This window comes from Nicotiana sylvestris, chromosome 10 (assembly GCF_000393655.2).
Source record: "Nicotiana sylvestris chromosome 10, ASM39365v2, whole genome shotgun sequence".
In the NCBI taxonomy this organism is placed as follows: domain Eukaryota; kingdom Viridiplantae; phylum Streptophyta; class Magnoliopsida; order Solanales; family Solanaceae; genus Nicotiana; species Nicotiana sylvestris.
The window spans coordinates 142,361,868-142,389,824 of NC_091066.1; the positions used below are offsets into that span (position 1 = coordinate 142,361,868).

At 38.8% G+C, this 27,957-nt stretch overlaps 1 long non-coding RNA gene across 7 annotated transcripts; it reads left to right on the forward strand.

The window, feature by feature from the left end:
- LOC104240976 (uncharacterized) lies at positions 1–27,957 on the forward strand. Of its 7 annotated transcripts, XR_714595.2 has the most exons (6): positions 1–232; positions 311–378; positions 508–609; positions 2,885–2,972; positions 14,021–21,931; positions 27,733–27,957. It is a non-coding gene; the product is annotated as an uncharacterized lncRNA (long non-coding RNA). The 7 variants fall into 7 exon arrangements; XR_011402749.1 differs by lacking the exon at positions 14,021–21,931; XR_011402748.1 differs by lacking the exon at positions 508–609 and having other exon boundaries at positions 13,943–21,931.

Here is a 27,957-nt window from a genome sequence, read left to right on the forward strand (position 1 = left end):
GCTTATGGGTCGCACAAGCATAACAGAAAATTTTAGGAGTTCTTGTGCCTCGCACCACAACATGTGGAAAAAATTCTAGATTTTTCCTAGTGCTATGGCTGTGCCACGCACAACAATTCCCCAGGCATAATTTCATCAGATATAAAAGCCACTTTAGGGAGAAATAAATTCCCTTATTTCTACATAAATTTTGAGAGCAAGAACGGCCCAGGTCTTCCCCAATCCACCCAAGGTATGATACCTACCATGAATTCTATTTAGAAACTTTTAGGTAAATATTGGTTAACATCTAAAATTTCTAAAATTCTAGATTTTCAACAAGATTTAAAGGACTTTTCAAGAACCCCAAGATCTAGGTTTCTAAGAGCAACATCTAAGGTAATTTCTTTGCTCTCTATTAGCGAGATTAGAAGCTTTACAGGTTTGAATGGTTGGAATAATAGAGTTCATGGATAAAAACCTAGTTATGATGTTGGGGCCAAGTTGAACCTAATTTGGTGAATTTAGGTTAAAGTTACTGGTGGGCTAATTGTTCTAACCCCTTATTGGAGATTCTCAAAGGGTTTAACTACACGAACTCATTGGTAAAGTTCCTGATAGTCGATTGAGGTACGTTGAGTTTATAATTTTCTTAAGTCAAGGGCCAAACAAGACAGGTGTAATAAGAAAATTGCTTGACAAAACAAATAAGCTTGAATCCTCTTAAGTGTACATGTTCAGATTGTTGTTTGAAACTCCTTGGTTTGCTTAAATGCTAATAATCTATCATTGCTCACGATACAGAATTTATTACAGAAATTGAATTACCTTGCTTGAAATCTTAGTTAGCTCAGAATTTCAAAAGTAATTGAATCTCCTAATTGGTTTGATGTGTTGTTATGCTATTATTTGCACTTATTTAGATTCACCTCAAATTAGATATATGTGATCACATATGGCAAGAGAGAAGTAGCCAACCTCCCCAGGTATGAGTCCTATGGGGCCAGGGCTAGCTACCCCACACTAGTAGATGCACTATGTTCAGATTTAGAAAGGAAAAATGTGGTTAACCTCCGCAGTGTAAAAGCCGTCAGGGTCAGGGAATGAGACATCTATCCTCTCACTCGCAAGCGCCATTGCTTGTTAGATACTTAGCCTGTTTGAGCCTACCACATCATGTGGCAAGCGTTGAGTGTGCAGGTGAGGAAGCTCGTAGCTAGATTTCAGATTTTAAACTTCCCGTAGATCCAATAGATAGACTCCGTTGATTCCTCCCTGCAATTGTTGATTGTCTTCAATATTTTAGTCATTATGACGTATTATTATTATTATTATTATTATTATTACTATTACTATTATTACTATTATTATTATTATTATTATTATTATTATTATTATTATTATATTGTTGTTGTTGTTGTTGTTGTTGTTGTGTTTTAGGAGAATACTCCAAAGATAGGTTCATCACTATCATTGGTTGGTTTAAATTTTCAGATATCTTTTGGCTAAACTTTTATTAACTAATTTCATATGGTCTTAGTATAAGACTTATTCATACTTGGTTGGCTTAATAATATTATCAACATGTATCTTTACATGGAACAAAACTTACTCGGCAGATAAGAGAGATTGAGCGTCATCATGTCCCATCCTAATTTGGGGCGTGACAGTTGGTGTATCCATAATGGACACACAAATTTTACTTTGGAACTAGACTCTCTTATAGTTACTGTGACCGGCAAGCTGAAGGATAAGAAAACACACGATTATAAGATTTTAAGATCATTGATGAAACTCTACAAATGTTGAACTAGCTGGCTAATGTCAATATTATGCATTACAAATCTGGTGGCAGGCTATCTAGCAAAACTTGCTACTACCAGCCCTGAGGTTTCCTTCTCTCAATTCAGTGGCTAAGGATCCCTACTTCCACGTATATGGACAATTGTAACACGCCAAGCATAACTTATGATAAAGAAAACATTTTTGTTAGCTAAGTTTTTTTAAATATAATTTCTCAGTATCACTGGGTGTGTTGTATTATCTTTAGAAAGGAGGGGGCGATTGTCTTACCTCCAAGATTACAACACTAGGGAGTCCACCCTAACCAAAAAATCACAGAGAGGTGTAAAACAACCTCCTGTGCCCAAAAATTACAAGATGGGAGGCTTAACTCACAAAGAAATTTGCCTTATCATACTTTGTTCTAATGCTAGGTACTTGAAATTTATCTAAAATGAAAGTTCCCTTGATTTCCCTAGGCAAAAAGTAGAAAGACATGTACATCTTCCTCTCCGATGTGTTGGAAGTCATTTTTTGCCAAGTAGTCCGCTATCTGGTTAGCTTCCCTATAGCAATGTATAGGAGTGATATTGGCTTGGTTCATACACTATGAGATATCATCTACCGTGTTCTTCATTTTATAATTGTCAGTATGTCTTTCTTTGATCATGTTGACTATGAGCAAAGAGTCCATTTCAAGCATGAAGTCTGAAAAATCATTCTGAATACACCATTTAATACCAACCAAAGTCGCAAAAGCTTCTACTTCATTGTTGCTTCTGCAGTTTGCTGATAGAGAGAAGGCCATACATAAATCACCCTCCTCATTCCTCAAAACACCTCCAAGCCATGCTTTACCATTTTGATGGATAAAGCTTCCATCTGTGTTTAACTTGAATGCTCCCTGGTATGGCTTCATCCATGTTGCCATAATAGTTTCAGGGATGGGTTGTAGTCTGACCAACAATACTTGACCCAAGGCAATGTCAACTTGCATTTAGGAAAGGTCCTCTGTGCAGCAACCATAACATTCCAACTGATTTGTTGCTTCATTTTGTACAAGTTGAACTTCTTTTGATCTACATATTTACACGAGCATCCATTCCTCCAAATTTCCCAACAGGTGATGATTGGAATGATCTGCAAAGCTTGTTTGTGAACAACATTGTTGGACCTTTGTTGCCACCAGTGGTTCAGCCACCCTCGAATAGGTATTTGTACATGCTTAATTCCCAAGGGAGCGCCAATTGCTTTCTAGATAAACCTTGCTGCATAGCTTTCCATAAACACATGTTGTATAGACTCATTGATATGGTTAGTACAACAAACCATCTAGAAACAATGTCTACCAAAGTTAAGGATTACTTCATCAAATGGAAGTTTTGACATCCATAATCTCCAAGTTAGAAAGGAAATTTTAAAAGGAATGCTAGAGTGACATACCTTACTAAGGAATTGATCCTTAGTTTTAATAGCTCTGAACGTGTTCTGAGTAGTTTTATTGGAGTATGTACCATTATCAGAGAGATTCCGTATAGCTTGATCGGGGGGGGGGGGGTTTGGTCTCCAATGTTGATTCCTTTGATGTGGTCCACAATATCATCTGGGACTGAGATTTTCTATGTTCCATTCACCATTGTGAATGTACTCTTTCACAAGAGTTTTCGGATTCTTCCTTTCATTTGGGAAGAGAAGAGCTAAAGGGCCCTTCCACGACCAATTATCCCACCACATGTTAGAGTTGCCGTAATTTACTACCCAATGAATATGTGGCTCTACTTTGTCTCTTATTTTCCTCAATTTTTGTCATACATGTGAATCCCCTGGAGCATATTTTTTACTTACAGGATGAGATCTTAAGTAGTATTTCTGAATCATGAAGTTATCCCAAAGGGATGGAATGGTCCTAAGTCTCCATCAAAATCAATCACTCTTCTAACACATATGCCTCATTCATTACATGGGAAGCATAGGGTTTTCCATGATCTCCAATAGTATTTTCTTTGATCTCTAGAGGATCCCCAAAAGGAGTTGGCAAAAACGCTTTTCAATCGAGTTAAAAGTACTCTTTGGGGGGGAGGGCATGGCAGAAAAAGTATAAATAGGAAGATATTGAAGGACATGCTTAATTAAAATCAATCTACCACATTAAGATAAAATCTTACCATGCCATCCATTAAGCTTCTTAACAATTTTATTAACCATACCATTAAAATATACAATCTTTTTCCTTACTACATAAATTGGACAACCTAAATATGTAAAGGGAACATCCTTGTACATATAACCAGTAGCAATTCTGATTCTATTGATTCTATGTGCACAAGTATTGGGGGCAGTTAAGAAGAAGCTTTTATGAGTATTGACCATATGACCAGAGCAATTTTTATAATCTTTAATGATTTTCATGATAAGATTAATAGAATCATTGTTGCCACTAGTGAAAATAACAATATCATTAGCATAGGCAAGGTGATTGATATGTGGACCTCTAGTAGACATAGAGAAAGGAGTATTGATATGTGGACCTCTAGTAGACATAGAGAAAGGAGTAAGAGACATCAGTGTATAAATCAATGAGAGAGCAGGTAAGTACCTCAGAATCTAGGATGAAAAGGGTGGGAGATAGGGGATTTCCCTGTTTCAAACCTTGACTTGTGGTTAAAAAAAGCCTTTCCTATTACTATTAACAATAATAAAAAAACTAAATGCCAGACAATAGATTCATGATCATGCAATTCCAATGTTTTGAGAAACTAAATTTCCTAAGAAATAAAGTATCAAAATTCCAAGAAAGTTTGTCATATGCTTTAGTCATATCAAGTTTCAAAATAACATTACCACCATTATTTTTCTTAGTAATGTATTGAACAATTTCCTGTGCTAAGAGGACATTTTTAGAAATAAGCCTATCTTTAATAAAACCATTCAGATTAGCATTAATTAATCTAGGCAATAGAGGATTGAGTCTAATAGAGAGGATTTTTGAAATAATCTTGTTAGTGAAATTAGACAGACTAATAGGTCTAAAATTACTAAAGGATAGATGGGAGTCAATTTTAGGAATAATCACCAAGCAAGTATGAGTATAATATTTAGTCAGAGGGGTACCTTTGAAGAAGTCCTAAACAAGGCCATTGATGTCATCTTTGATAATGTCCCAACAGGTATAGAAGACCTATTCCGGGGTCATTTACACATATTTTACCTTCCGGCCAATGTATTCAACCTAAGCTTTCTTCTTGAAGACTAAGTGTCTCAATTCATTTCAAAACCTCATCGGACCCAAACCAATTACCCCAGTGAGTTATATAACAGTTGTAAAGCATGAATTTAGCAGTAAATGGGGGAAAATGGATTGTAATATTCAAAACAACTGGTCGGGTCGTTACATCCTCCCCCTCTTAAACAAACGTTCGTCCGCGAACGGGTTTAGAAAAATACCTGGAGTCTCAAATAGGTGTGGATATTTTGTTCGCATCTCATGTTCAGTCTCCCAAGTTGCTTCTCCGACTGGCTGGTCTCTCTACTGTACTTTCACTGAAGCTATGTTCTTTGACCTCAACTTTCGAACCTGTCGATCTAAAATTACCACTGGCTCTACATCATAAGTCAAATTACCATCCAACTGAATTGTACTGAAATCCAAAACATGGGACGGATTCCCAATATATCTCTGGAGCATAGATACAGGAAACACTGGATGAACACTTGATAGGCTAGGTGGCAAAGTAAGTTCATAGGCCACCTCTCCAATCCTTTTAAGTATTTCAAAATGTCCAATATACTTTGGACTCAACTTGCCCTTCTTCCCAAATCTCATAACGCCCTTCATAGGCGAAAGCTTTAGCAGAACCTTCTCCCCAACCATGTAATACACATCGCGGGCTTTCCTCTCGGTATAACTCTTCTGTCTAGACTGCGCCGTGCGAAGCCGCTCCTGAATCAATTTAGCCTTGTCCAAGGCATCCTGAACCAAGTCAGTACCCAATAGCCTAGCCTCACTTAGCTCAAAGCAACCCACTGGAGACCGACACCATCTCCAATATAAAGCCTCATACGGAGCCATCTGAATGCTCGACTGGTGGCTATTATTATAAGCAAACTCCACTAGAGGTAGGAACTGATCCCAAGAACCCCCAAAATCAATAACACACGCGCGTAACATATCCTCCAATATCTGAATAGTGCGCTCGGACTGTCCGTCCATCTGAGGGTGAAATGTTGTACTCAGTTGTACCTGTGTACCTAACTCTCGTTGCACTGCCCTCCAAAACTATGATGTAAAATATGTGCCCCTATCGAAAATAGTGGAAACGGGCACCCCATGAAGGCGAACAATCTCGCGGATATAGATCCCTACTAACCGCTCCGAAGAATAAGTAGTGCCAACTGGAATAAAATGTGCGGACTTGGTCAACCTATCCACAATCACCCAAATGACATCAAATTTCCTTGAAGTTCATGGAAGCCCCACTACAAGGTCTATGGTAATACGCTCCCACTTCCACTCCGGAATATCAAGTCTTTGAAGTAATCCGCCCGGTCTTTAATGCTCATACTTTACCTGCTGACAATTTAAACACCGAGCTACAAACTCAACTATGTCTTCATTTTTCTCCACCAATAGTGCTGCCTCAAATCCTGATACATCTTTGTGGCACCCGGATGAATAGAATACCATGAACTGTGGGCTTCTTCAAGAATCAATTCACGTAACCCATCTACATTTGGCACACAAATTCGACCTTGCATCCTCAATACCCCATCATCTCTGATAGTAACATCTTTGGCATCAATGTGCTGAACTGTGTCCTTCAAGATATGTAAATAGGGATCAACATACTGGCGCTCTCTAATGCGGTCATATAAAGAAGACCGAGAAACCATACAAGCTAGAACCCGACTAGGCTCCAAAATATCTAATCTCATAAACTGATTGACCAAGGCTTGAACCTCCAGTGCTAATGTCCTCTCTGCTACCGGTAGATATGCTAAACTGCCCAAACTCTCTGCCTTTCGACTCAATGCATCGGCCACAACATTAGTCTTCCCCGGATGATACAGAATGATGATATCATAATCTTTAAGTAACTCTAACCACCTCTGCTGTCGCAAATTAAGATCCTTCTATTTGAATAGATGTTGTAGGCTCCGACGGTTAGCATAGACCTCACAATGGACACCGTACAAATAATGCCGCCAAATCTTCAAGGCATGAATAATAGCTGCCAATTCAAGGTCGTGCACATGATAATTCTTCTCATGTACCTTCAATTGTCTGGATGCGTAGGCAATCACCCTACCATCGTGCATTAACACCGCGATGAGACCAATATGCGATGCATCACAATACATAGTATAAGATTCGGTACCTGTAGGCAAAACTAATACTAGAGTAGTAGTCAAAGTTGTTTTGAGCTTTTGGAAGCTCTCCTCACACTCCTCGGACCATTTGAACGGAGCACCCTTCTGGGTTAACCTGGTCATAGGTGCAACAATAGAAGAGAAACCCTATACAAATCGGCGATAATAACCTGCCAAGCCAAGAAAACTCCGAATCTTTGTAGCTGAGGATGGCCTGGGCAAACTCTAAACTGCCTCTATCTTCTTCGGATCCACCTTGATTCCTTCACCGGACACTATGTGTCCGAAGAATGCCACAGAACTAAACCATAACTCACACTTAGAGAATTTAGCATTAAGTTTGTCCTCCCTCAGCCTCTGTAATACAATACCCAAGTGTTGCGCATGCTGCTCCTGGCTATGTGAGTACACCAGGATATCATCAATAAATACCACGACAAATAAATCTAGATACGGCTGAAATACACTATTCGTAAAGTGCATAAATGCTGCTGGGGCGTTAGTCAACCCAAAAGACATCACAAGAAATTCATAGTGACCATAACGTGTCTTGAATGCCGTCTTTAGAATATTCGAATCCCGAATTTTTAACTGGTGATAGCCAGACCGCAAATCAATTTTTGAAAATACCTTGGCACCCTGTAGCTGATCAAATAGGTCATCAATACAAGGCAATGGGTACCTGCTCTTCATTGTAACCTTGTTCAGCTGTCGATAATCGATACACATGCACATGGATCCATCTTTCTTCTTCACAAATAAGATTGGAGCACCCCACAGTGATGCACTAGGCCGAAAGAAGCCTTTAACAAGCAGCTCTCACAACTGCTCCTTTAATTCTTTCAATTCTGCTGGGGCCATCCGATATGGTGGAATAGAAATGGGCTGAGTGACCGGTACCAAATCAATACCGAAATCAATATCTCTGTCTGGTGACATACTCGGCAAATCTGTAGGAAACACATCCGAGAAGTCTCGCACTATCGGTACAAAATCAATAGCAGGAATGTTTGCATGAACATCTCTTACAAAAGCCAAATATGATAGACACCCCTTCCCAATCATTCGATGAGCCTTTAAGTAAGAAATTACTCTACTAGGAACATATTCTAGAGAACCTTTCCACTTGACCTTGAGAAATCCCGGTATCTCCAGTGTCACAGTTTTTGTGTGACAGTCCAGGATAGCATGACATGGAGACAACCAATCCATACCCAAAATCACGTCGAAATCAACCACACTAAGCAATAAGAGATCAACTCTGGTCTCCAGTTCCCTAATAGTTACCACACATGACCGATACACACGGTCCACAATAATAGTATCGCCCACCGATGTAGATACATGGACAAATGAAGTTAAGGACTCACGGGGCATATCCAAATAACAAGCAAAATATGATGAAATATATGAGTATGTGGAACTAGGGTCAATAATATATAAGCTTCCCTATGGCACACTAAGACAATATCTGTGATCACTGCATCTGAAGCAATGACATCTGGTCTGACAAGAAGGGAATAGAATCGGGCCTGACTGCCACCTGATTGGCCTCCCCCTCTAGAGAGACCTCTAGCTAACTGGGTTCCACCCCGAGCTGGCTGGGCGGGTGGTGAAGCAACTGGTGCTGGAGTCATAGTCTGACTCCTCTATTGCATTGGACCTCCCTAGAGCTGAGGACACTGCCTCCACATATGTCTAAACTCTCCACACTCAAAGCAACTCCCCGATATTGGTGGTGGGGACTGAGGAGAACCCCGAGCAATGGAATAACTAGATGAGCCCTGAACCGATGGAGAACGTGATAGACTCTGAGCTGGAAGAGCACTGAGAGATGAGTGGCCCTACTGAGAAGTATGAAAACCATGGCCAGATGATGCACCACGGTGAGCTGGACGAGCAGTCTAAGCATGTCTAAAATGACGACCCCTGCCGTGGTGAAACTGGCCTCCAGAAGGAACACCACCAAAACTAATGGATCTATGAGGCCTTTTGGCCTCCCTCTCTACTCGCTCCTGGCGACGGACCGACTCTATATCCCGAGCAATATCAACAACCTCCTTAAAAGAAGTGCCAGTAACCCTCTCTCTAATCATAAGAATTCGGAGATGATATGCGAGACCATCAACGAACCTCCTAATCCTCTCTCTATCTGTGGGAACCAACCAAACAGCATGATGTGCTAACTCAGAAAATCTCATCTCATATTGCGTCACAGTCATACTATCCTGACCTAACTGCTCGAACTGTCTGCGCAGCTCCTCTCTACGGGACTGCGGTACATACTTCTCCAGGAAGATAGCATAAAATTGCTGCCATGTAAGGGGCTCTGCACCAACCGGCCTACGCCTCTCATAAGTCTCCTACCAAGTGAAGGTAGCTCCAGAGAACTGGAAAGTAGTGAATGAGACCCCATTGGTCTCCAAAATACCTGCTGTACGAAGAATTCTCTAACACTTATCCAAGAAACCCTAGGCATCCTCGCCCTCTACACCACTGAAGGTCGGAGGCTGAAGTCTACCAAACCTCTCCAATCTATGCTGCTCGTCATCAGGCATGGAAGGAACCACATAGTCCTGAACAGCTGGAACCAGTTGGGCTTGTGGTACCCCCGGTGTCTGCAGTCCCTGCACCACCTGATATGGAGTACGGGCAACAGGGGTATGCGTACCTCTCCCGGCCTAAGAAGTGGCAGGTGCGGCTTGAGCCGAAACCACCTGGGCAAGACAAGTGCAAACATTCAGTATCTGGGCCAAAGTTTCCTGAAGGCCTGGAATCACAATAGGCACAGCTGGTGCCTGAGCTGGCTCTGTCGGCTCAACCATATCTGGAATCTGCTCTTGAGCTGGAGCAACTGGTGGTACTACAAGTGCTGCTCCAACTGCTAGACAAGCCAGACCTCGATCTCTACCAAGGCCCTGACCTCTTGCGACCCTGTCTGGTGGTACTGGTGGTTGGCCGCCTGATCCGAAAGTACATTACTGGTGGCTGGCCTCCTGATCCGAAAGTACATGTCCGCACCATCTGTGAGAGAATGAAATAACAGAAATTTTAGTTTCCGGAATTAACAAGTTCGCACGACAGAATACAAGAAAGTGAAATGTTCCTAAGGGTTCTGCAGCCTCTCGAAGATAAGTACAGACGTCTCTGTACCGATCCGCAAGACTCTACTAAACCTGCTCATGGCTCGTGAGACCTATGTAGTCTAGGCTCTGATGCCAACTTGTCACGACCCAAAATCTCATCTATCTTGATGGCGCATATCGTGGTACTAGGCAAGCCTCAACTCAATATCTCAACACAGTAAAAATTTTAAATAAAGGCGGAAGCTGTTAATATTAAATAAAAACTTTTAGAACAGAATATAATTCCAAAAGTACTAATCAATCCATTCCTAAAACCCGGTGTCATTGAGTACATGAGCATCTAAATGATAACAACATCCTACTGATCAAACACTGCCTGGCAATATAGAACAATTCAACATGAAAGGAAAGGAGATTCAAGGTCAGCGAACGTCGTGCAGCTACCTCAATAGTTTCCTGAGTCTGACTCCTCAATCAGCAACCGCCGTGACCAGAAGTGTCTAGATCTGTACACGAGGTACATGGGGTAACATGAGTACACCAACTCAGTAAGTAACAGAAATAAATAAGGAACTGAGAAGTAGCGACGACCTATGCAAATACAATTATCTCAATAACTTTCAAATAAGAGTAGGCATACTTTCAATTTAACAGTTTAAGTCACATCAGCACGAACTCAATAAGCCAGATATCAAATTTGACTGAGCAGTAAATATTATCTTCCAATAATTTTCAAAACAGTGATATGACATCTACGATGCAACAATAATGCAGCCAATTCTTTCTCTCAGAGTAACAGTCACTCTGTCCTCCCATTCACTCCAACCTCACAATCACTCATTCCTCACATTCACTCATTCCTCCCAGTCGCTCAGCACTCGACACTCGCACTCAGCACTCATACTCAGTAGGTACCTGCGCTCACTAGAGGTATGTACAGACTCTGGAGGGGCTCCTTCAGCCCAAACGCTATAACAAGCCACCTCATGGCATAAATCACTCAGGCCCTCGGCCTCACTCAATCATAAATTAGTAACAACATGCTGCGGCATGCAGCCCGATCCCATAAATATCGACACAGATCAGGCCCTCGGCCTCACTCAGTCATAAATCTCTCCAGTCTCTCGGGCTCTCAAAAATCATATAAACAGCCCAAACGTAGGTAATGTCATGTATCAACAACGAACAGCAAGAGACGGAGGCATAATAAGCAAGAAAAGCTATTACTTAGTACAAAACAACAATTAGTAATTAATTCAGTAAGTACACGACCTCACAGGTCTCAACAGTGATCACATAAGACCTAAACATGTTTCTAACATGAAGTACAATCAATTTCCATGAAAACAAAGGGAACATATATTAAATAGTAGGCCAATTGATTCCACAGTCTCGCGGGACGGACTAAGTCACAATCCCTACGGTGTACGCCCATACGCCCGTCACCTAGCATGTGCGTCACCTTAAAATTAGTCATACGACATAATGTCTCTGGTTTCATACCCTCAGGATAAGATTTATAACCGTTACTTACCTCAATCCGAGCAAAATCCTACTTCGCAATGCCTTTGCCTCTCAAAACGGCCTCCGAATGTCTCGAATCTAGCCACAAACAATTCAGTTCAATCAATACCATTTATAGGAATTAATTCCCTAGGAAATTCTATATTTTCCATTAAAATTCGGAAATTGCACTCAAAATTCACCCATAGGGCCCAGGTCTCGGAATTCGGAGAAACTCATAAAATCCGACTACCCATTCCGATACGAGTTCAACCATACCAAAATTATCAAATTCTGACAACAACTCGACCTCCAAATCTTAATTTTTCATTTTTGAAAAGTTTTGCAAAAATTTCAATTTCTTCCATTTAAATCCGAATTAAACGATGAATATAACCATGTATTTATGAAATATAATCACTTCAGATATAGAATACTTACCCCAAATGTTTCCCTTGAAAAATATGTTGAAAATTGCTTTTCCCGAGCTCTACAATCGTCAAAAATGAATACAAATGGCTAATTCCCGAATATAAGCTATTTTCCAGGCAAGTCACATCCATGAAATGTGACTTGCACTTATTTCCAGCCAAAACAAAAGGCAGTCCCGACCTTCACGAAATCTATCATAACTTTTTGTACAAATGTCGGAATGATGAATGGTTTAACTTTATAGAAACTAGAATGCAAGGACTACAACTTTCATGTTTTGCAAATTATTGGATTCCTTATGAATTTCGAGATATAATCTTCCAAATTAGCCTCCTTGCATCAAACATTTCTGGAAAATTTCAAAATAGCTTTACCAACCCTTATTGAATCGATATTAACATTCTGTGCAAATATTCAAATGGTTAATGGTTTAGCTTTCTGGAAACGTGGATGCAAGGGCTAAAACTTTCATGTTTTGAAAATTTTCAGATTCCTTATGTATTTCGAGATATAAGCTTCAAAAATAGCCTCCTCGCATCAAACATTTCTAAAAAATTTCAAAACAGCTTTACCAACCCTTATTCCGTCAATTATAACTTTCTGTACAAATATCAAAATAATTAATGGTTTAGTCTTCTGGAAACTAAGAGGTAAGGGATACAACTTTCATGTTTTGCAAATTTATAGATTCCTTATGTATTTTGAGATATAAGCTTCCGAAATAGTCACCACGATTGCACAGTTGTCCAATACAGCTTCTGCCGCAGAAAATTCCAGCAATCCTTTTTGTCCGATTTCCCATTAACCTTTCGAAATCCACCCGAGGCTCTCGGGACCTTAACCAATTATACCAACAAGTCCCAAAATACAATACGAACTTAATCAAGACTTCAAACCACGTCAAACAACACTGAAATTACGAATCGCGCATTGAATTGAATTATGAGTTTTCGAATCTTTCAACTTCTACATTTTGCGCCGAAACATATCAAATCAATCCGCAATGACTTCAAATTTTGCACACTAGTCATAAATAAAATAATAAAGCTATAAAAAATTTCAGAACTCGATTCCGACCCCGATATCAAAAGTCAACCCCCTGGTCAAACTTCCAAACTTAAATTTCTTATTTTCGCCATTTCAATCCTATTTTAGCTATGGACCTTGTAATAAATATACCAACACACTTCTAAGCCCGAAATTATCATACAGAGCTATTGGAATCATCAAAAATTCATTCCAGGGTCATTTACACATATTTCACCTTCCGGTCAATTTATTCAACTTAAGCTTTCTTCTTGAAGACTAAGTGTCTCAATTCATTTCAAAACCTCACCGGACCCGAACCAATTACCCTGACGAGTTATATAACAGTTGTAAAGCATGAATTTAGCAGTAAATGGAGGAAAATGGACTGTAATATTCAAAACAGCTGGCCGGGTCGTTATAGTAAAAGCCTACATAACTTTGAAAAACATAAAAAAGTAGCTCTATGAGAAAAATACACTTTAAAAGTACTAATTAATAGTTGGGTCAAACACAAATTGCTGCTTAAAAGTAGGGATAATGCATAAAATCCTCCCCGACCTATGACCATATTACCAACTATACACCTTTTCTTTTCGGGGGTCCTATTACCCCCTTGAACTTTTTTTAAGTAATATTATTTACCCCTTAAAAAGAAACAACCAGATGCGTGCAAGGTGGTGAAATACAGGCGCCTAAAATGTGTATTTCTTACTTAAAAACTTTTTTTCACCGTTTTCTTCTTCTTCCTTATTTTCTATTTGCAGGCCTTCATTACCATATCCGGCCAAAAGGCAAAAACCTCATTTAATGGGTTTTATATAATACTTGTTTGATATTGTCAGATCTGGCCGGAGAACGAAACTCCGACGAAGACCCTTGCTCCAACGAAACTCCAGTGAACGAAACCGTTTTGACTGTTCGTAGGTTCTTACTGAATCATGCTCGTTGCTCCCTCTAGTTGTAGCTCTGTTTCTATTATTAAACATATCTGCTTTTGATTTCTGGGTTGATTTTGCGTTGTATTGGATTTTTGCTCCGGCATTTCACCGTTGAAACGATGTCCCCCTTGTTCGTGCGAGAAAAGGTTTAGAAGCGAAGAAAACTAATTAATTTGATGTAATTAATTCTGTAATGTCCCATCAAAAGATGACACTTGTACTTGTTAATCAATTTTAAAATTATTTTTGTAACTTCCACTTGCCTCTAAGAGAATGTGCACACTCTCTATGTCATGTCAGCACTTAAGGTGGTGTTTATTATACTTTAAAATAGTTCAGGGGGGTAATAGGACCCCCGAAAAGAAAAGGTGTGTAGTTGGTAATATGGTCATAGGTCTGGGAGGATTTTATGCATTATCCCTTAAAAGTATTTTTCAAATTAATTAGCCAAACATAAACTACTTCACATAAAAAATACTTTTTTAAACGGACTTTTGAGAAAAATACTTTTCCAAATATACTGATTTTAGAAGTTTGGCCAAGCAGACTATTAGTCATGATCATCATTAAATTACTCGAGCTATTAGTGAGGATGGGCTTATTTATCTCACAACAAATCTGTTGGAGATATAAAATTCTAGGAAGATCTCCTACTCATGAACACCTTAACATTTGTAATATTATTGTCACGACCCAAAATTATTAGTTGTGATGGCACCTAACTCGACCCGTTAGGTAAGTCAACTAATAGCCAATACCAAACCAAATGAAATTATAGGAAGAATAGTAAAGAATTATCTCAACTATTACACATTAACCCAAAAACTGGTAGTACAAATCATGAGTTTCTAAGATTTAGAATTTACAAAGTTGATACAAATAATTACACGATCTATTTGAAAGCTACATAAAAAGATTAACAAAATATAAAGCTACCTAGGACAAGTGGTAGATGTATCTAGAATGCACGATTACCTTCAGGGTCAGCTCCCGACATCACCAGCAGCTCCGCTCCAAAAGTCTGCACGCAAGGTGGAGAAGTGTAGTATAAGTACAACCGACCCCATGTACCCAGTAAGTATTTTGTCTAACCTCGTCGAATTAGTGACGATGCTTTTTAGTTAAAAGATGATTATTGATAAAGACTGTAATGTAAACTAACAACAGAACTATACTACCGTATAACATGATAGAGTACACGAAACGAATGTACAAAACAATAACAGAGTACTAGAATAAATCACAATTCAACATATTCCAATATCTCACCCAATCCTTTTCTTAGAGCGAAAGCCAATAAAACACAATAATCACCTCAAAACTTTCATAGTGTGATAAATATACTCAAGACATCGAATCCAATGGCACGACAACACCCTTCGTGCATTTATCTCATCCTCATCAAATATACGTAAAACGGTACCAACTGAAGGGCAGAAATACCGATAACAGAAATGACAAAGTAAGAAATACGCAAATAGTAATAATAAACGAGAATGTATTTAAGGACATCAACAACAGACTAGGCGGAAAGCATAGAGGGACACCAATTAGGAAAAGGAATGCAACTTCAGCTAACTAGCATAGCGGAGACATGAAGATAGATATAACAGATAAGAAAGGGGACACATGATCTTTATAAGTTAACAAGTAGATACATGAATGACTAACATGGAAGAAGGCATGTACCTAAGTGCAACGAAATAGATATGACATGGATGCAATTATAATAGCAGGAAATAGGCATGTTATTTACAAGTTAAGCAAGTAGAAGGCATGGGCAACACAACAACAATTGATATAGAGAATACAGACAGAACAGTGATGATGAGTCATATAAGAAACATAAGTACGACACTAACAATTCAAGGTAAAGACTTGAAGATATCTGTAAGAAAAGGATATCATAACATAATGCATATCTCGCGTCCTTACTTGCACGGAAACACTCTTCGTGCCATGAACTCGCAATAACACAAAAACTTGATAACATAAATGCAATGGCACGACATCACCCTTTGTGATTTTACTCACATAACATGGAAAGGCATCACCCTTCGTACTTTTACTCACAAATGATATGGCACCGCATTACTCTCAATAATATGGCATGGCATCACCCTTCGTGCTTTTACTCCAATAATATGGCACGGCATCGCCCTTCGTACTTTAACTCTCAATAATATGGCATGGCATCACCCTTCGTGCTTTACACTCTCCCTTACATGATAATGGATAAACAATGGCACAATATCACCCTTCGTGATTTACACTCTTCATTACCAGGCAACAAGGAAGGAAGCATAAATAACATCAAAGGGAGTGTTTAAACGAATATTCCAAATGAATCCCAATCATAACATTCCAAGGCAATAATACTTCAATAATCTGCAAGAACCTTATTATTCAGGTATTCCAGCAATTCTCACAAATGATCCACTACCCAAGTACAAAGTCTAGTATCTCAAGAATATCGGCCGTAGTAATGTATTAATGATTATGCATAGTGATGACCAAATTAGACACATCAATGTGTTCTCGGGATTTCCATCAAAGTTGATCAAGTCATAACAAGCCAAGTCTTAGTTCCTAACATTTAATACTATGATTTTAGTATCTAGGAGTCAAATAAGGCATAAAATAAGAAGGTCACAGAATTCTACAAGACACAATTATAATATAATCTACCCCCGAGCATGATTAACCCCGACACATACATATACATTCGCCACCTCATATATGTATCACCCACGCATGTAACAAACAATGTCAAATAGTAGGAAAAATTCTCTCAACAAAGTTAGGCAAGACACTTACCTAAATTTGGCTAACTCAATACTCAATTTAGCTTTTCCTTTACAAATTCACATCCGCTTGGCTTAATCTAGCCAAAGAGGACTTAAATACATCACACAATACAAGAGAAAATAATCTCAATTAATAAAGGTGTGATTTTTATTCAATTTTTAAAAAAGTCAATAAAAATCAAATCCCGGGACCGCTCGATCAAAACCCGGGTCCAAGGGTAGGACTTGACTACCTATAGCCTTACGAGTTCAAATACGTATTTTGTTTTCAAATCCGAGTCCTATTCGACTCTCAAATCCTAAATTTTTATTTTTCAAAACCTTGACAAAATCACCAAAATTTTCCGTAGATTTCTCATTAATTTGATGTTAAATCTTTATATATAATCATGAAATGTATTTGATAATTGATTAGAGGTACTTACCCAATGATTTGACATGAAAATCCTCTCTCAAAATAGCCCATTCTCGGACCTAGGGTTCAAAATATGATAAAATGAAACTAAGTCCCGAAATGGGAGTCTTAATACGAGCCTCAGATGTCGCATTTGCGACACTCGGATCACAATTGCGATGCATGCAAATGTGACAAAAGCTTCGCAAAAGCAAAGGCTGACCAGCTCTGTTCCGGTCGCAAATGCGACATAAGACTCGCAAATGCGAGCTCTTAGTTTTTCGGAAAAGCAACAGTTGGTGTCGCAAATGCGGAGCTGCAATTGCAAATGCGATGATGTAGTTCGAAATTACGAACTCCCCTGCCCCATCCTATCGTCGAAAAAGCGAGAAGTATCTCGCAAATGCGAACATCGCAAATGCGATGAAAACCTCGCAAATGCGAGAACAAAGACACGAGCATAGCTAAACCTTCTTTCAACACTCCGAAACGCATATGAAACTTATCCGAGCCCTCGGGCTCCATGCCAAACATCCACGCAAGTCTGAAAATATAAAACGAACTCGCTCGCATGATTGGAACACCAAAATAACCTCTAGAACCACGAATCGGATTCCAGAACACATGAAAATCACCATAAACTTCAAAAACTTCAAGAATCGCAACCAAACGTCCTAACCCTATCAAATAAACTCCGAATGGTGCCAATTTTTGCAGACAATTTCCATATGACGAATTGAACGTACTCGAAGCTTCAAATCACACAAAACAACCTCGAAACGACGAATCACACCTCTAGTCAAAATTAATGAACTATGAAACTTCAACTTCTATAATCGATGCTGAAACCTATCAAATCACGTTCAATTGACCTTAAATTTTGCACACAAGTCACATTTTACATTACAGACCTATTCCAATTTCTAGAATCGAAATCCGACCCCAATATCTAAAAGTCCACTCCCGTTCAAACTTCCCAAAAATCCAACTTTCGCATTTCAAAACTAATTCGACTACGGACCTCTAAATTACAATGAGGACGCCCTCCTAAGTCCAAAATCACCCAACGGAGCTAAAGAACCGACGAAACTCCATTCCCAGGCCTCAAACTATCGGGCGAAGTGCAGATGCTCAAAACAACCAGTTGGTCGTTACATCCTCCATCACTTAAACACACGTTCGTCCTCGAACTTGCCAGGAGTCGTTCCAAGGCCATCAAATCACGGTGTAATTTTACCATGCATATACTGGAGTATGATCCCACATCACCCTGCTCCATATAAGCCAGCCAACACAACATAACTAGAGGTCCTTACTTCATCCTTGGTCCTTAAACCTTAGAACCCAATCTCTAACATCCAGAATCTCACATCTACAGACTATATAAGCCTGAACAAGCCGTATTAAGCCATAACCATAACCCCAAGTTGTATTCACATGACATACCCCATCATTCAGATACTCACATCAGGAATTACTGACCACCATCGCTGCCTAAAAACAAATTCGGTGCCGGTAGCAAACCTCATATTGATTAGAACCTCGTTCTAAAACCTTCACACACTACCGATGATGAAAGAAACATGCATAATCTCTTAACCACACATCTGATCAATAAACTAAGAAGGTCACTCGTCTGACCAAGGCCATTGCCCAAATCCTCAGCAGAAACATGGCATCATTCTTTCAAACATTCATTATCTCGATACGATAGTGCAAATCTCAAGGTCTAAAAACCTCATCTCAGCCAATACAAGTAGCCCCACCAACAAGTCTCAACAATCATCATATGGAGCCCCACACAACACGGTTTCTTACACTAACAAGTAATTATTCAGACATGACAGAAAACAGTAAGAAAGTTAAATAAGAAAGCTACTAAACAAGTTAAGCAGGTAGGGAAATTTTAGCATTTTCCTATGAACTATTTTCAACAAGGTGAAAGAAAAACTACACGAAGTAAACATCATGTGTTACATTTCATCCCAGTACTGTTGTGGCGAGCAACCCGATCCCATCATATCAATCCACATAGGGTACCCGAGAGTCATTATAGTCGGGCTCACTGATCACATGTGCATAAATACCAAGCACGATAGAGTGCACAAAATATAACTGTGGGGAAATTATTAGGAACAAACAATACTGAGAAGGACAAGCACATCTATGGTGCAATAAGCAAATCAACATCGCGAAGGCCATCTCACCCATAGCGCCATGCAGCCTAAACTGAATTACAATATGCGTTCGAAGAACTATGTAACCCTCATAATCCATCATAGCATAAGAGAGGAATACATAACATAGACCAAGGCGCGAATCGCTTCCATTCCGGCCGATGATATACCTGAGGTAACAGCTGCGCAGGAGCAAGCAAATCCGATCCGATACAAAATACACATCCTCATTGAGCATACCAATGGGCCCCCAAATCAACTCCAGTCATCCCCGAACGGACAAAAAACCCTCAAAAAGTCCACAACGACATACCCATAACACATACTATCATTTGGCCCGCTTTAGCCGTACTTCACAGTCCACAACCACTAATCAAACTGCTTTTGAGAACTCCTAGTCTCCCATCCATAGAACACACAAATCACCCTATTTGATCCCAACTCCACCGCCTAAATGTCTAACACATCTCTCAAACATGATCATCCTACGAGGAGTACTTCTAAAATTCTTCTGTGCCGCAAAACAAAATCTGAATCTCAGCAGTCGACTAACCAGGCAAGCACCGCAACATCAATGATGCATCCGTAAGTCAAAATACAATGTGTCTTCTAAAATGTACATCCTTCTCAGGCAATACTTAGTAGTAATAGCATCCATCTAGACATCTAAAACCGTCCGGGCTGTCTAAGATTTCACGTACTTCCCTTTAAAACTAAACCGTGACCTTGCACATGCAAAACTCAATCCCAATCAGTCAGAAACCTTCTATTTGATCTCATCGTGGAGGAAATACCAATACGCAACATGTTTTTCACACCAATAGGAAATATCAACCTCGAACCATGATAGAAATCACCGAGAACTCCTTGAAATCCATTTTCACATAATCAAGCTATCAGAACCTAATCCCTCTAACTTAACCAAGTTACGCAGTTGCCCAAAACCCTTGAGCATTGCTACGAAACACCTGTGGAGACTCACCACATCGCAAGTACCTAAAGAACCGATCATAACATTACCGTGTTGATCCAAGTTCCTATCAAACCACCTTATTTCCTCTGAGTTCCTTCCAATTTACCCTCAAGTTGATACCCCTTCTTGCGAGAACACCATGATCCTTACCCCAAAGTTCTCCATAAGAGATTCTAGCATAAAAATCACACCGCCCTAAGGCCCATAAGCCGTTGCATTCCCCCTTAGCACCCTAAAGTACCACAACCGAGGCACCCACTCTGATGAGACCTTTTATGAATCGAAGGTTGTTTCCTCCACCACTTAGTCTTCCTATTAATAAAATGCATAATCCACAATGATATAGAAATACCGCGAGCCTCGACACCATCTAATGTAAATCTTAAACTTTAGCCATAACTACTATGCCACTACTTAATCTTCCTGAGTCTGAACTCGCCAATGAGGCATGAGAATCAAATTTATTCCACATTTAAACAACATGAAAACCTTTCAATACACTCATAACTCGAGACTATATGCCACATCAAGAAAGAAATCAAGCACCCATTAGCCCTTTTTACACCCCAAGCAGGATCTTCATCACATTCAAATCATTTTAACATAGCACGCAGTCACATCCCACCCATCATTTAGTCATCCAACCACTCGCCTGCCACATTTTCCACTCATAGGGAAACTATTGGATGTATAAGTCCCAAAGTATATGCTCACACAACCGAAATCCCCGTGCTTAAGCTAAAGTCAAAACCCGACCTCAAGTCCTCCAAACTGACCCATCATCAGCACACATGAATCACATCTCGCATCTCGTCCATGGACTCACAAGTCGTCGATGCTCCGCCAATACCGAGCGCTCGCATGCGCATACGAATGCGTGGAAGGAATTCAAAGAGTTGTGCTCCAACCTAAATCAATGATGCACAATAAGGAAAGAAAGACGGGAAGTTTATCCTAAATAACTTGTAGCCTCTCGAAGAGAGGTATGAACGTCATCATACCGATCCGCAAGACTCTACTAAACACTTGCTCATGACTCGTAGAACCTGTGAACCTAGATATCTGATACCAACTTGTCACGACCCAAAATCACTAGTCATGATGACACCTAACTCGACCCGCTAGGTAAGCCAACTAATAGACAATGCCTTCCAAATGAAATTATAGGAAGAATAGTAAAGAATTAGCTGAACTTTTACACATTAACCATAGAAGTGGTAGTACAAATCATGAGCATCTAAGACTTCCAATTTACAAAGCTGATACAAATAGTTACACGATCTGTTTGAAAGCTACATAAACAGATTAATAAAAATCTAAAGCTACCTAGGACAAGTGGAAGTTGTATCCGGAATGCACGATCACCTTCAAGGTTTGCTCCCGACATCATCAGCAGCTCCACTCCAAAAGTCTGCATGCAAGGCGCAGAAGTGTAGAATGATTACAACCGACCCCATGTACCCAGTAAGTATTTTGACTAGCCTCGTCGAAGTAGTGACATGGGTTTTCAGTTAAAAGATACTTATAGATAAACACTGTAATGTAAACTAACAATAGAATTATACTACTGTATAACATGATAGAATACACGAAATGAATGTACAAAACAACAACAAAGTACTAGAATAAAACACAATTCAACAGATTCCAATATTTCACCCAATCCTTTTCTTAGAGCGAAAGCCGATAAACCACAATAATCACCTCAAAACTTTAATAGTGTGAGAAATATACTCAAGACATTGAATCTAACGGCACGACAACACCCTTCATGCATTTATCTCATCCTCACCAAATAGAATTCATTTATCAATAGATTTTTTTCTTCCGTTTGAATAGATTTCAATAATCATTTTAGTTACTTTAATAGGTGCAATTGTTGTAGCTCGTCAATAAAAAAATTCTATTAAAACTTAGAATTACGTAAAACAGTACCAACCGAATGGCAGAAATACTGATAAAAGAAATGACAAAGTAGGAAATACACAAATAGTAATAGTGAACGAGAATGTACATAAGGACATCAACAATAGACTAGGCGGAAAGCATAGAGGTAATGACAAGAATTAGGAAAAGGAATGCAACTTCAGCTAATTAGCATGACGGAGGCATGAAGATAGATATAACAGATAGTAAAGGGGGCACATGATCTTTATCAGTTAACAAGTAGAGACATGAATGATTAACATGGAAGAAGGCCTGTACCTAAGTGCCACGAAACAGATATGATGTGGATGCAATTATAACAACAGGAAGTAGGCATGTTATTTACAAGTTAAGCAAGTAGAAGGCATGGGAAACACAACAACAATTGAGATAGAGAATAAAGACAAAAAAGTGACGACGAGTCACTTAAGAACCATAAGTACGACAGTAACAATTCAAGGTAAAGACGAGAAGATATCTGCAAGAAACGGATATCACCACATAATGCATGTCCCTCGTCATCACTTGCACGGAAACACCCGTCATACCATGAACTCGCAATAACACAAAAGCATGATAATATAAATGCAATGGCACGTCATCACCCTTCGTATTTTTACTCACATAACATGGCACGACATCACCCTTCGTGCTTTTACTCACAAATAACATGGCACGGTATCACCCTTCGTGCTTTTGCTCTCAATAAAATGGCAAGGCATCACCCTTCGTGCTTTACACTTTCCCTCACCTGAAAATGGATAAACAATGACACGACATCACCCTTCATGCTTTACACTCTTCCTTACCAGGCATATGTATAGCAATGACGAACAAGGCAGGAAGCATAAATAACATCAAGGGAGGTGTTTAAACGAATATTCCAAATGAATCCCAATCACAACTTTCCAAAGCAACAACAATTCAATGATCCGCAAAAACCTTATTATTCAGGTATTCCAACAATTCTCACAAATGATCCACTACCCAAGTATAGAGTGTAATATCTCAAGAATATCTACTGCAGCAATATATTAATGATTATACATAGTGGATGTCCAAATTAGACACATCAATGTGTTCTCAGGATTTCCATCAAAGATGATCAAGGCATAACAAGCCAAGTCTTAGTTCCTAACATTTAATATTATGATTTTAGTATATAGGAGTCAAATAAAGCATGAAACAAGAAGGTCACGTAATTCTACAAGACACAATTATAATATAATCTATCCTTGAGCATGATTAACTCCGGCATATACATATACGATCGTCACCTCATATATGTATCACCCCCGCATGTAGCAAACAATGTCAAATAGTAGAAAAAATTCCCTCAACAAAGTTAGGCAAGATACTTACCTCAATTCGGTTAACTCAATACACAATTTAGCTTTTCCTTTACAAATTCACCTCCGCTCGGCTCAATCTAGCCAAAGACAACTTAAATACATCACATAATGCAAGGGAAAACAATCTCAATTAATAAAGTTGTGATTTTTATTCAATTTCTAAAAAGTCAACAAAAATCAAACCTCGTGCCTGCCAGTCAAAACCTGGGTCCAAGGGTAGGTCTTGACTACTCATAGCCTCACGAGTTCAAATACTTTTTTTTTCAAATCCGAGTCCTATTTGACTCTCAAATCCTAAATTTTTATTTTTCAAAACTTTGACAAAAACCTCAAATTTTTCCCTAGATTTCTCATGAATTTAACGTTAAATCTTATATATAATCATGAAATGTAGTTGAGATTTGATTAGAGGTACTTACCCAATGATTTGACATGAAAATCCTCTCTCAAAATCGCTCATTCTCGGACCTAGGGTTCAAAATATGATAGAATGAAGCTATGTCCCGAAACAGGAGTCATAATACCAGCCTTAAATGTCGGATTTGTGACATCCGGATCGCAATTGCGATGCTAGCAAAAGCGTCGCAAAAGCGAAGGCTGACCAGCTCTGTTCAGGTCGCAAATGTGACATAAGACTCGCAAATGCGAGCTCTGAGTTTTTTGCAAAAGCGATAGTTGTTCTCGCAAATGCGGAGTTGCAATCATAAATGCGATGATGTAATTCGAAATTGCGAACTCCCCTGCCCCAGCCCGTCGTTGCAAAAGCGAGAAATATCTCGCAAATACAATGAAAAGCTTGCAAATGCGAGAACAGAGACACCAGCACAACTGAACCTTCTTCCAACACTTCGAAACTCATATGAAACTCATCCGAGCTCTCGGGGCTCCATGCCAAACAGCCACGCAAGTCTGAAAACATAACACGAACTCGTTCACACGATTGGAACACCAAAATAACCTCTAGAACCACGAATCGGATGCCAAAACACATGAAAATCATCATGAACTTCAAGAACTTCAAGAATAGCAACCAAACGTCCAAACCATATCAAATCAACTCCTAATGACGCTAATTTTTGCAGACAAGTTCCATATGATGAAACGAACCTACTCGAAGCTTAAAATCTCGCATAACAACCTCAAAATAACGAATTGCACCTCAAGTCAAAATCAATGAACCTTGAAACTTCAACTTCTATAACCGATGCTGAAACCTATCAAATCACGTCCAATTGACCTCAAATTTCGCACACAAGTCACATTTTATATTACGGACCTCTTTCAACTTTCAGAATCGAAATTCGATCTCGATATCAAAAAGTCCACTCCCGGTCAAACTTCCCAAAAATCCAACTTTTGCCATTTCAAGAATAATTTGACTACGGACATCCAAATTACAATCCGGACGCATTCTTAAGTCCAAAATGACTCAACGGAGCTAACAGAACCGACGAAACTTCATTCCGAGGCCTCAAACTACCAGGCGAAGTGCAGATGCTCAAAACGACCAGTTGGATCATTACAGTTATCAAGAACGATATAACTAATAGTAGAAATACAAGTAATACTGACAATGACAACGAAACAACAACATAAAAAAAATAACCTATACAATAGTAATAAAAATAATAAGGTGACAAAAACAATTCTTTTAATAGTTAACATTCTTTAGAGAAAAGTTTCTAAATGTTATTTGACTATACAAACAACTCGAAATTGGCACTCCCAATATTTGGTTACCCCTATTTGGAAAGTAGTTATCATACTATTTCAAATTTGTACCTAAGTACCTACATTTCAAGATACTAGAGACCTGATCTATGCCTTCCTAGGTTACTTTCAATTATTCTCACGAAATTGAGCAACAAAATCAATTTCTTACCATTTTCTTGAAAGGTGCTAAATTTTCAGCATTCATCTCTCCTATTACAATAATATGAACTTCTAATATTACATTTGGTAAGAACATTATGAAAACAATCCATTTAAAGGGATTTCTCCTCTTGCGAGAGGCAAGTCACATAGCAAACTAAAGAAAAGAGCTACTTTATTCTTAATTTGCTCTTGTTTCTATCCAATGGCTTCTCGGAAACGGGGTTCTAGTTCAAAGCAAGAACTTAGCAAGTGAGTTGTGTTTCCATTTATTTTTCCTCTTTTCTTGTTTTTTATTTTATAGTCTTCAATAGGTTTTTACGGTGCTTTCAATTTTTAGCGAAAGGAAAAATGAAAATAAGGCACTTAAACTCGAAAATGAAATGCTCCGCTTGAAAAACAAATTGCTATGTGAAAGGAAGAAGAATCTACTTTGCTCTACATGTAGAGAAAATGAAAAACAAAAGAAAATCATTGAACAACTGCTCAAGGAGATGGGCTGATCACGTCCAACTATGCCTTATCAAAAGGATTAAGCGGTTGTTGCAAATATAATCCGATTTACAAGTTTGGAGTTGAATCCCACAGAGAACTAAGGCCTAGGTACAACTGTTCACTATCACCAAGAAGACAAGCTTGAACAGTTTTTAACTTATAGATATTAAGATTCTTGTGTTTAACTAATTAACTAACAAATTAAAATAGTAATTAACAACTACAGATACTGAGGGTTAGAGACAAGATTAAGGAGGTCTAGAGTTATGATTTCCCCAATTGTTGGAATCCTTCCCGTTGTGTCTTCTATAATTTCGCTTAAGTATTCTCTACCGATCATGAGTGCTCTGCATGTTGTAATTCTCTCCCGAGTAATTACGACAATTTACTAGACATACTCTCCCGAGTTATGCTAGCTCGCTATAATTACAGCTCATTTTGATCGCACCCAAGGCTTCGTTATCCCTAATCCCACCTTTAAACCCTTGTTTATTTATTCCTCACATACGTCGGGAGTGATATTGTTCAACAACTACCTAAATATGCACTCCCTCCCGCTTAATACATACTAAATAGGCACAGCTAATTGAGGGCCCTTCAACCAACCACAAGAATAATATAGTTGAACAAATAGAGAAAATACTATGGCTCGATTATATAAAAACATAACAAGAAATTATTCTACAAAAGAATCCATCAAAACCCTAGATAACAAATTAACTATTCATAATAGTATGTAAAACTACAATACTAAAAGTCATAACCAACAATGAAAAATAGGAAGAGGAAGGAAAAACTCGTAGAAGAATTCTCCACCTTGCTCCTATTGTGTTTCTACCTCCTTAGGTCAAATCTGTGTCTCAAATCTGTCCAACCTCAACCTCCCTAGGTCTAAATTATGTCCAACCCCTTAAAAATACCGTTTTACATGTATATATACAAAGTAAGGTCGAGCCCAAACAATTATACTTTCTCCTACGGGAAAAAAGACAATTATTTCAGGTCTGGACGCCGCGGCCGCGGTATATGGCAGGTATACCGACTCAACCCGCCTCAGGTCCGCGGTTGCTGTTTCGACCGCGTTTTTCACCCTTTTCAGTTTGAAATTTGGAAAAACGTAAAACATGAAAGTTGTAGCCCCTTGTACTATCTTTCCAACTATGTATTGTGGAGCCCAAATGAGGTTCTGAGCAAAATGTTATGTGCATTTTACTAGACAGTGCGCAATATGCCTACTCGATTCTTCATTTTGTTGCTCTATCATCCATTGATCCCCGAATAAGATCCCGGCTTAATTACTTGAGTTTTTACTCAGACTTCAAAGCTCCAAATCACTTGAATTCATTCCATAACATCTATATAGCTCAGAATCACTCCTATAAGTCATAAAACAAACAATTAGTGCAAGACACTAGCGATTAAAGCTCAAACTCAATTAAAGTGCAGTAAATTTGAGTGTAATAAGAGACTAAAATACGTAATTATAGTCTATCATCATGGGACAATTGAAAACAGAGGTCAGCTTTCATCTAATTAATATTCAGCTTTTTTTTTTGGGTAAACAAACTGTTTTGAAATGCTATATAAATTATTTACTTTATCTGTCTTTTTCTTTTGCAGTATGAAAATCTACCAAGTTCTGGCCCTAGAAATTCCCAGTGAAATATGATAATGGAAAAGTTGCGTATTTCTAAGATACAATTGTTGTAGCTCTCTCTTCTAAAGGAGCAATTTTAATCTTTATACTTTGCCAAATTATCTTCAAATTCTACTGGTACTGTAAGGCTCATTTTCAGATTCAGTTGCTATCATATTTCTTATACCCTGCCTTTGTTGAAATCTATT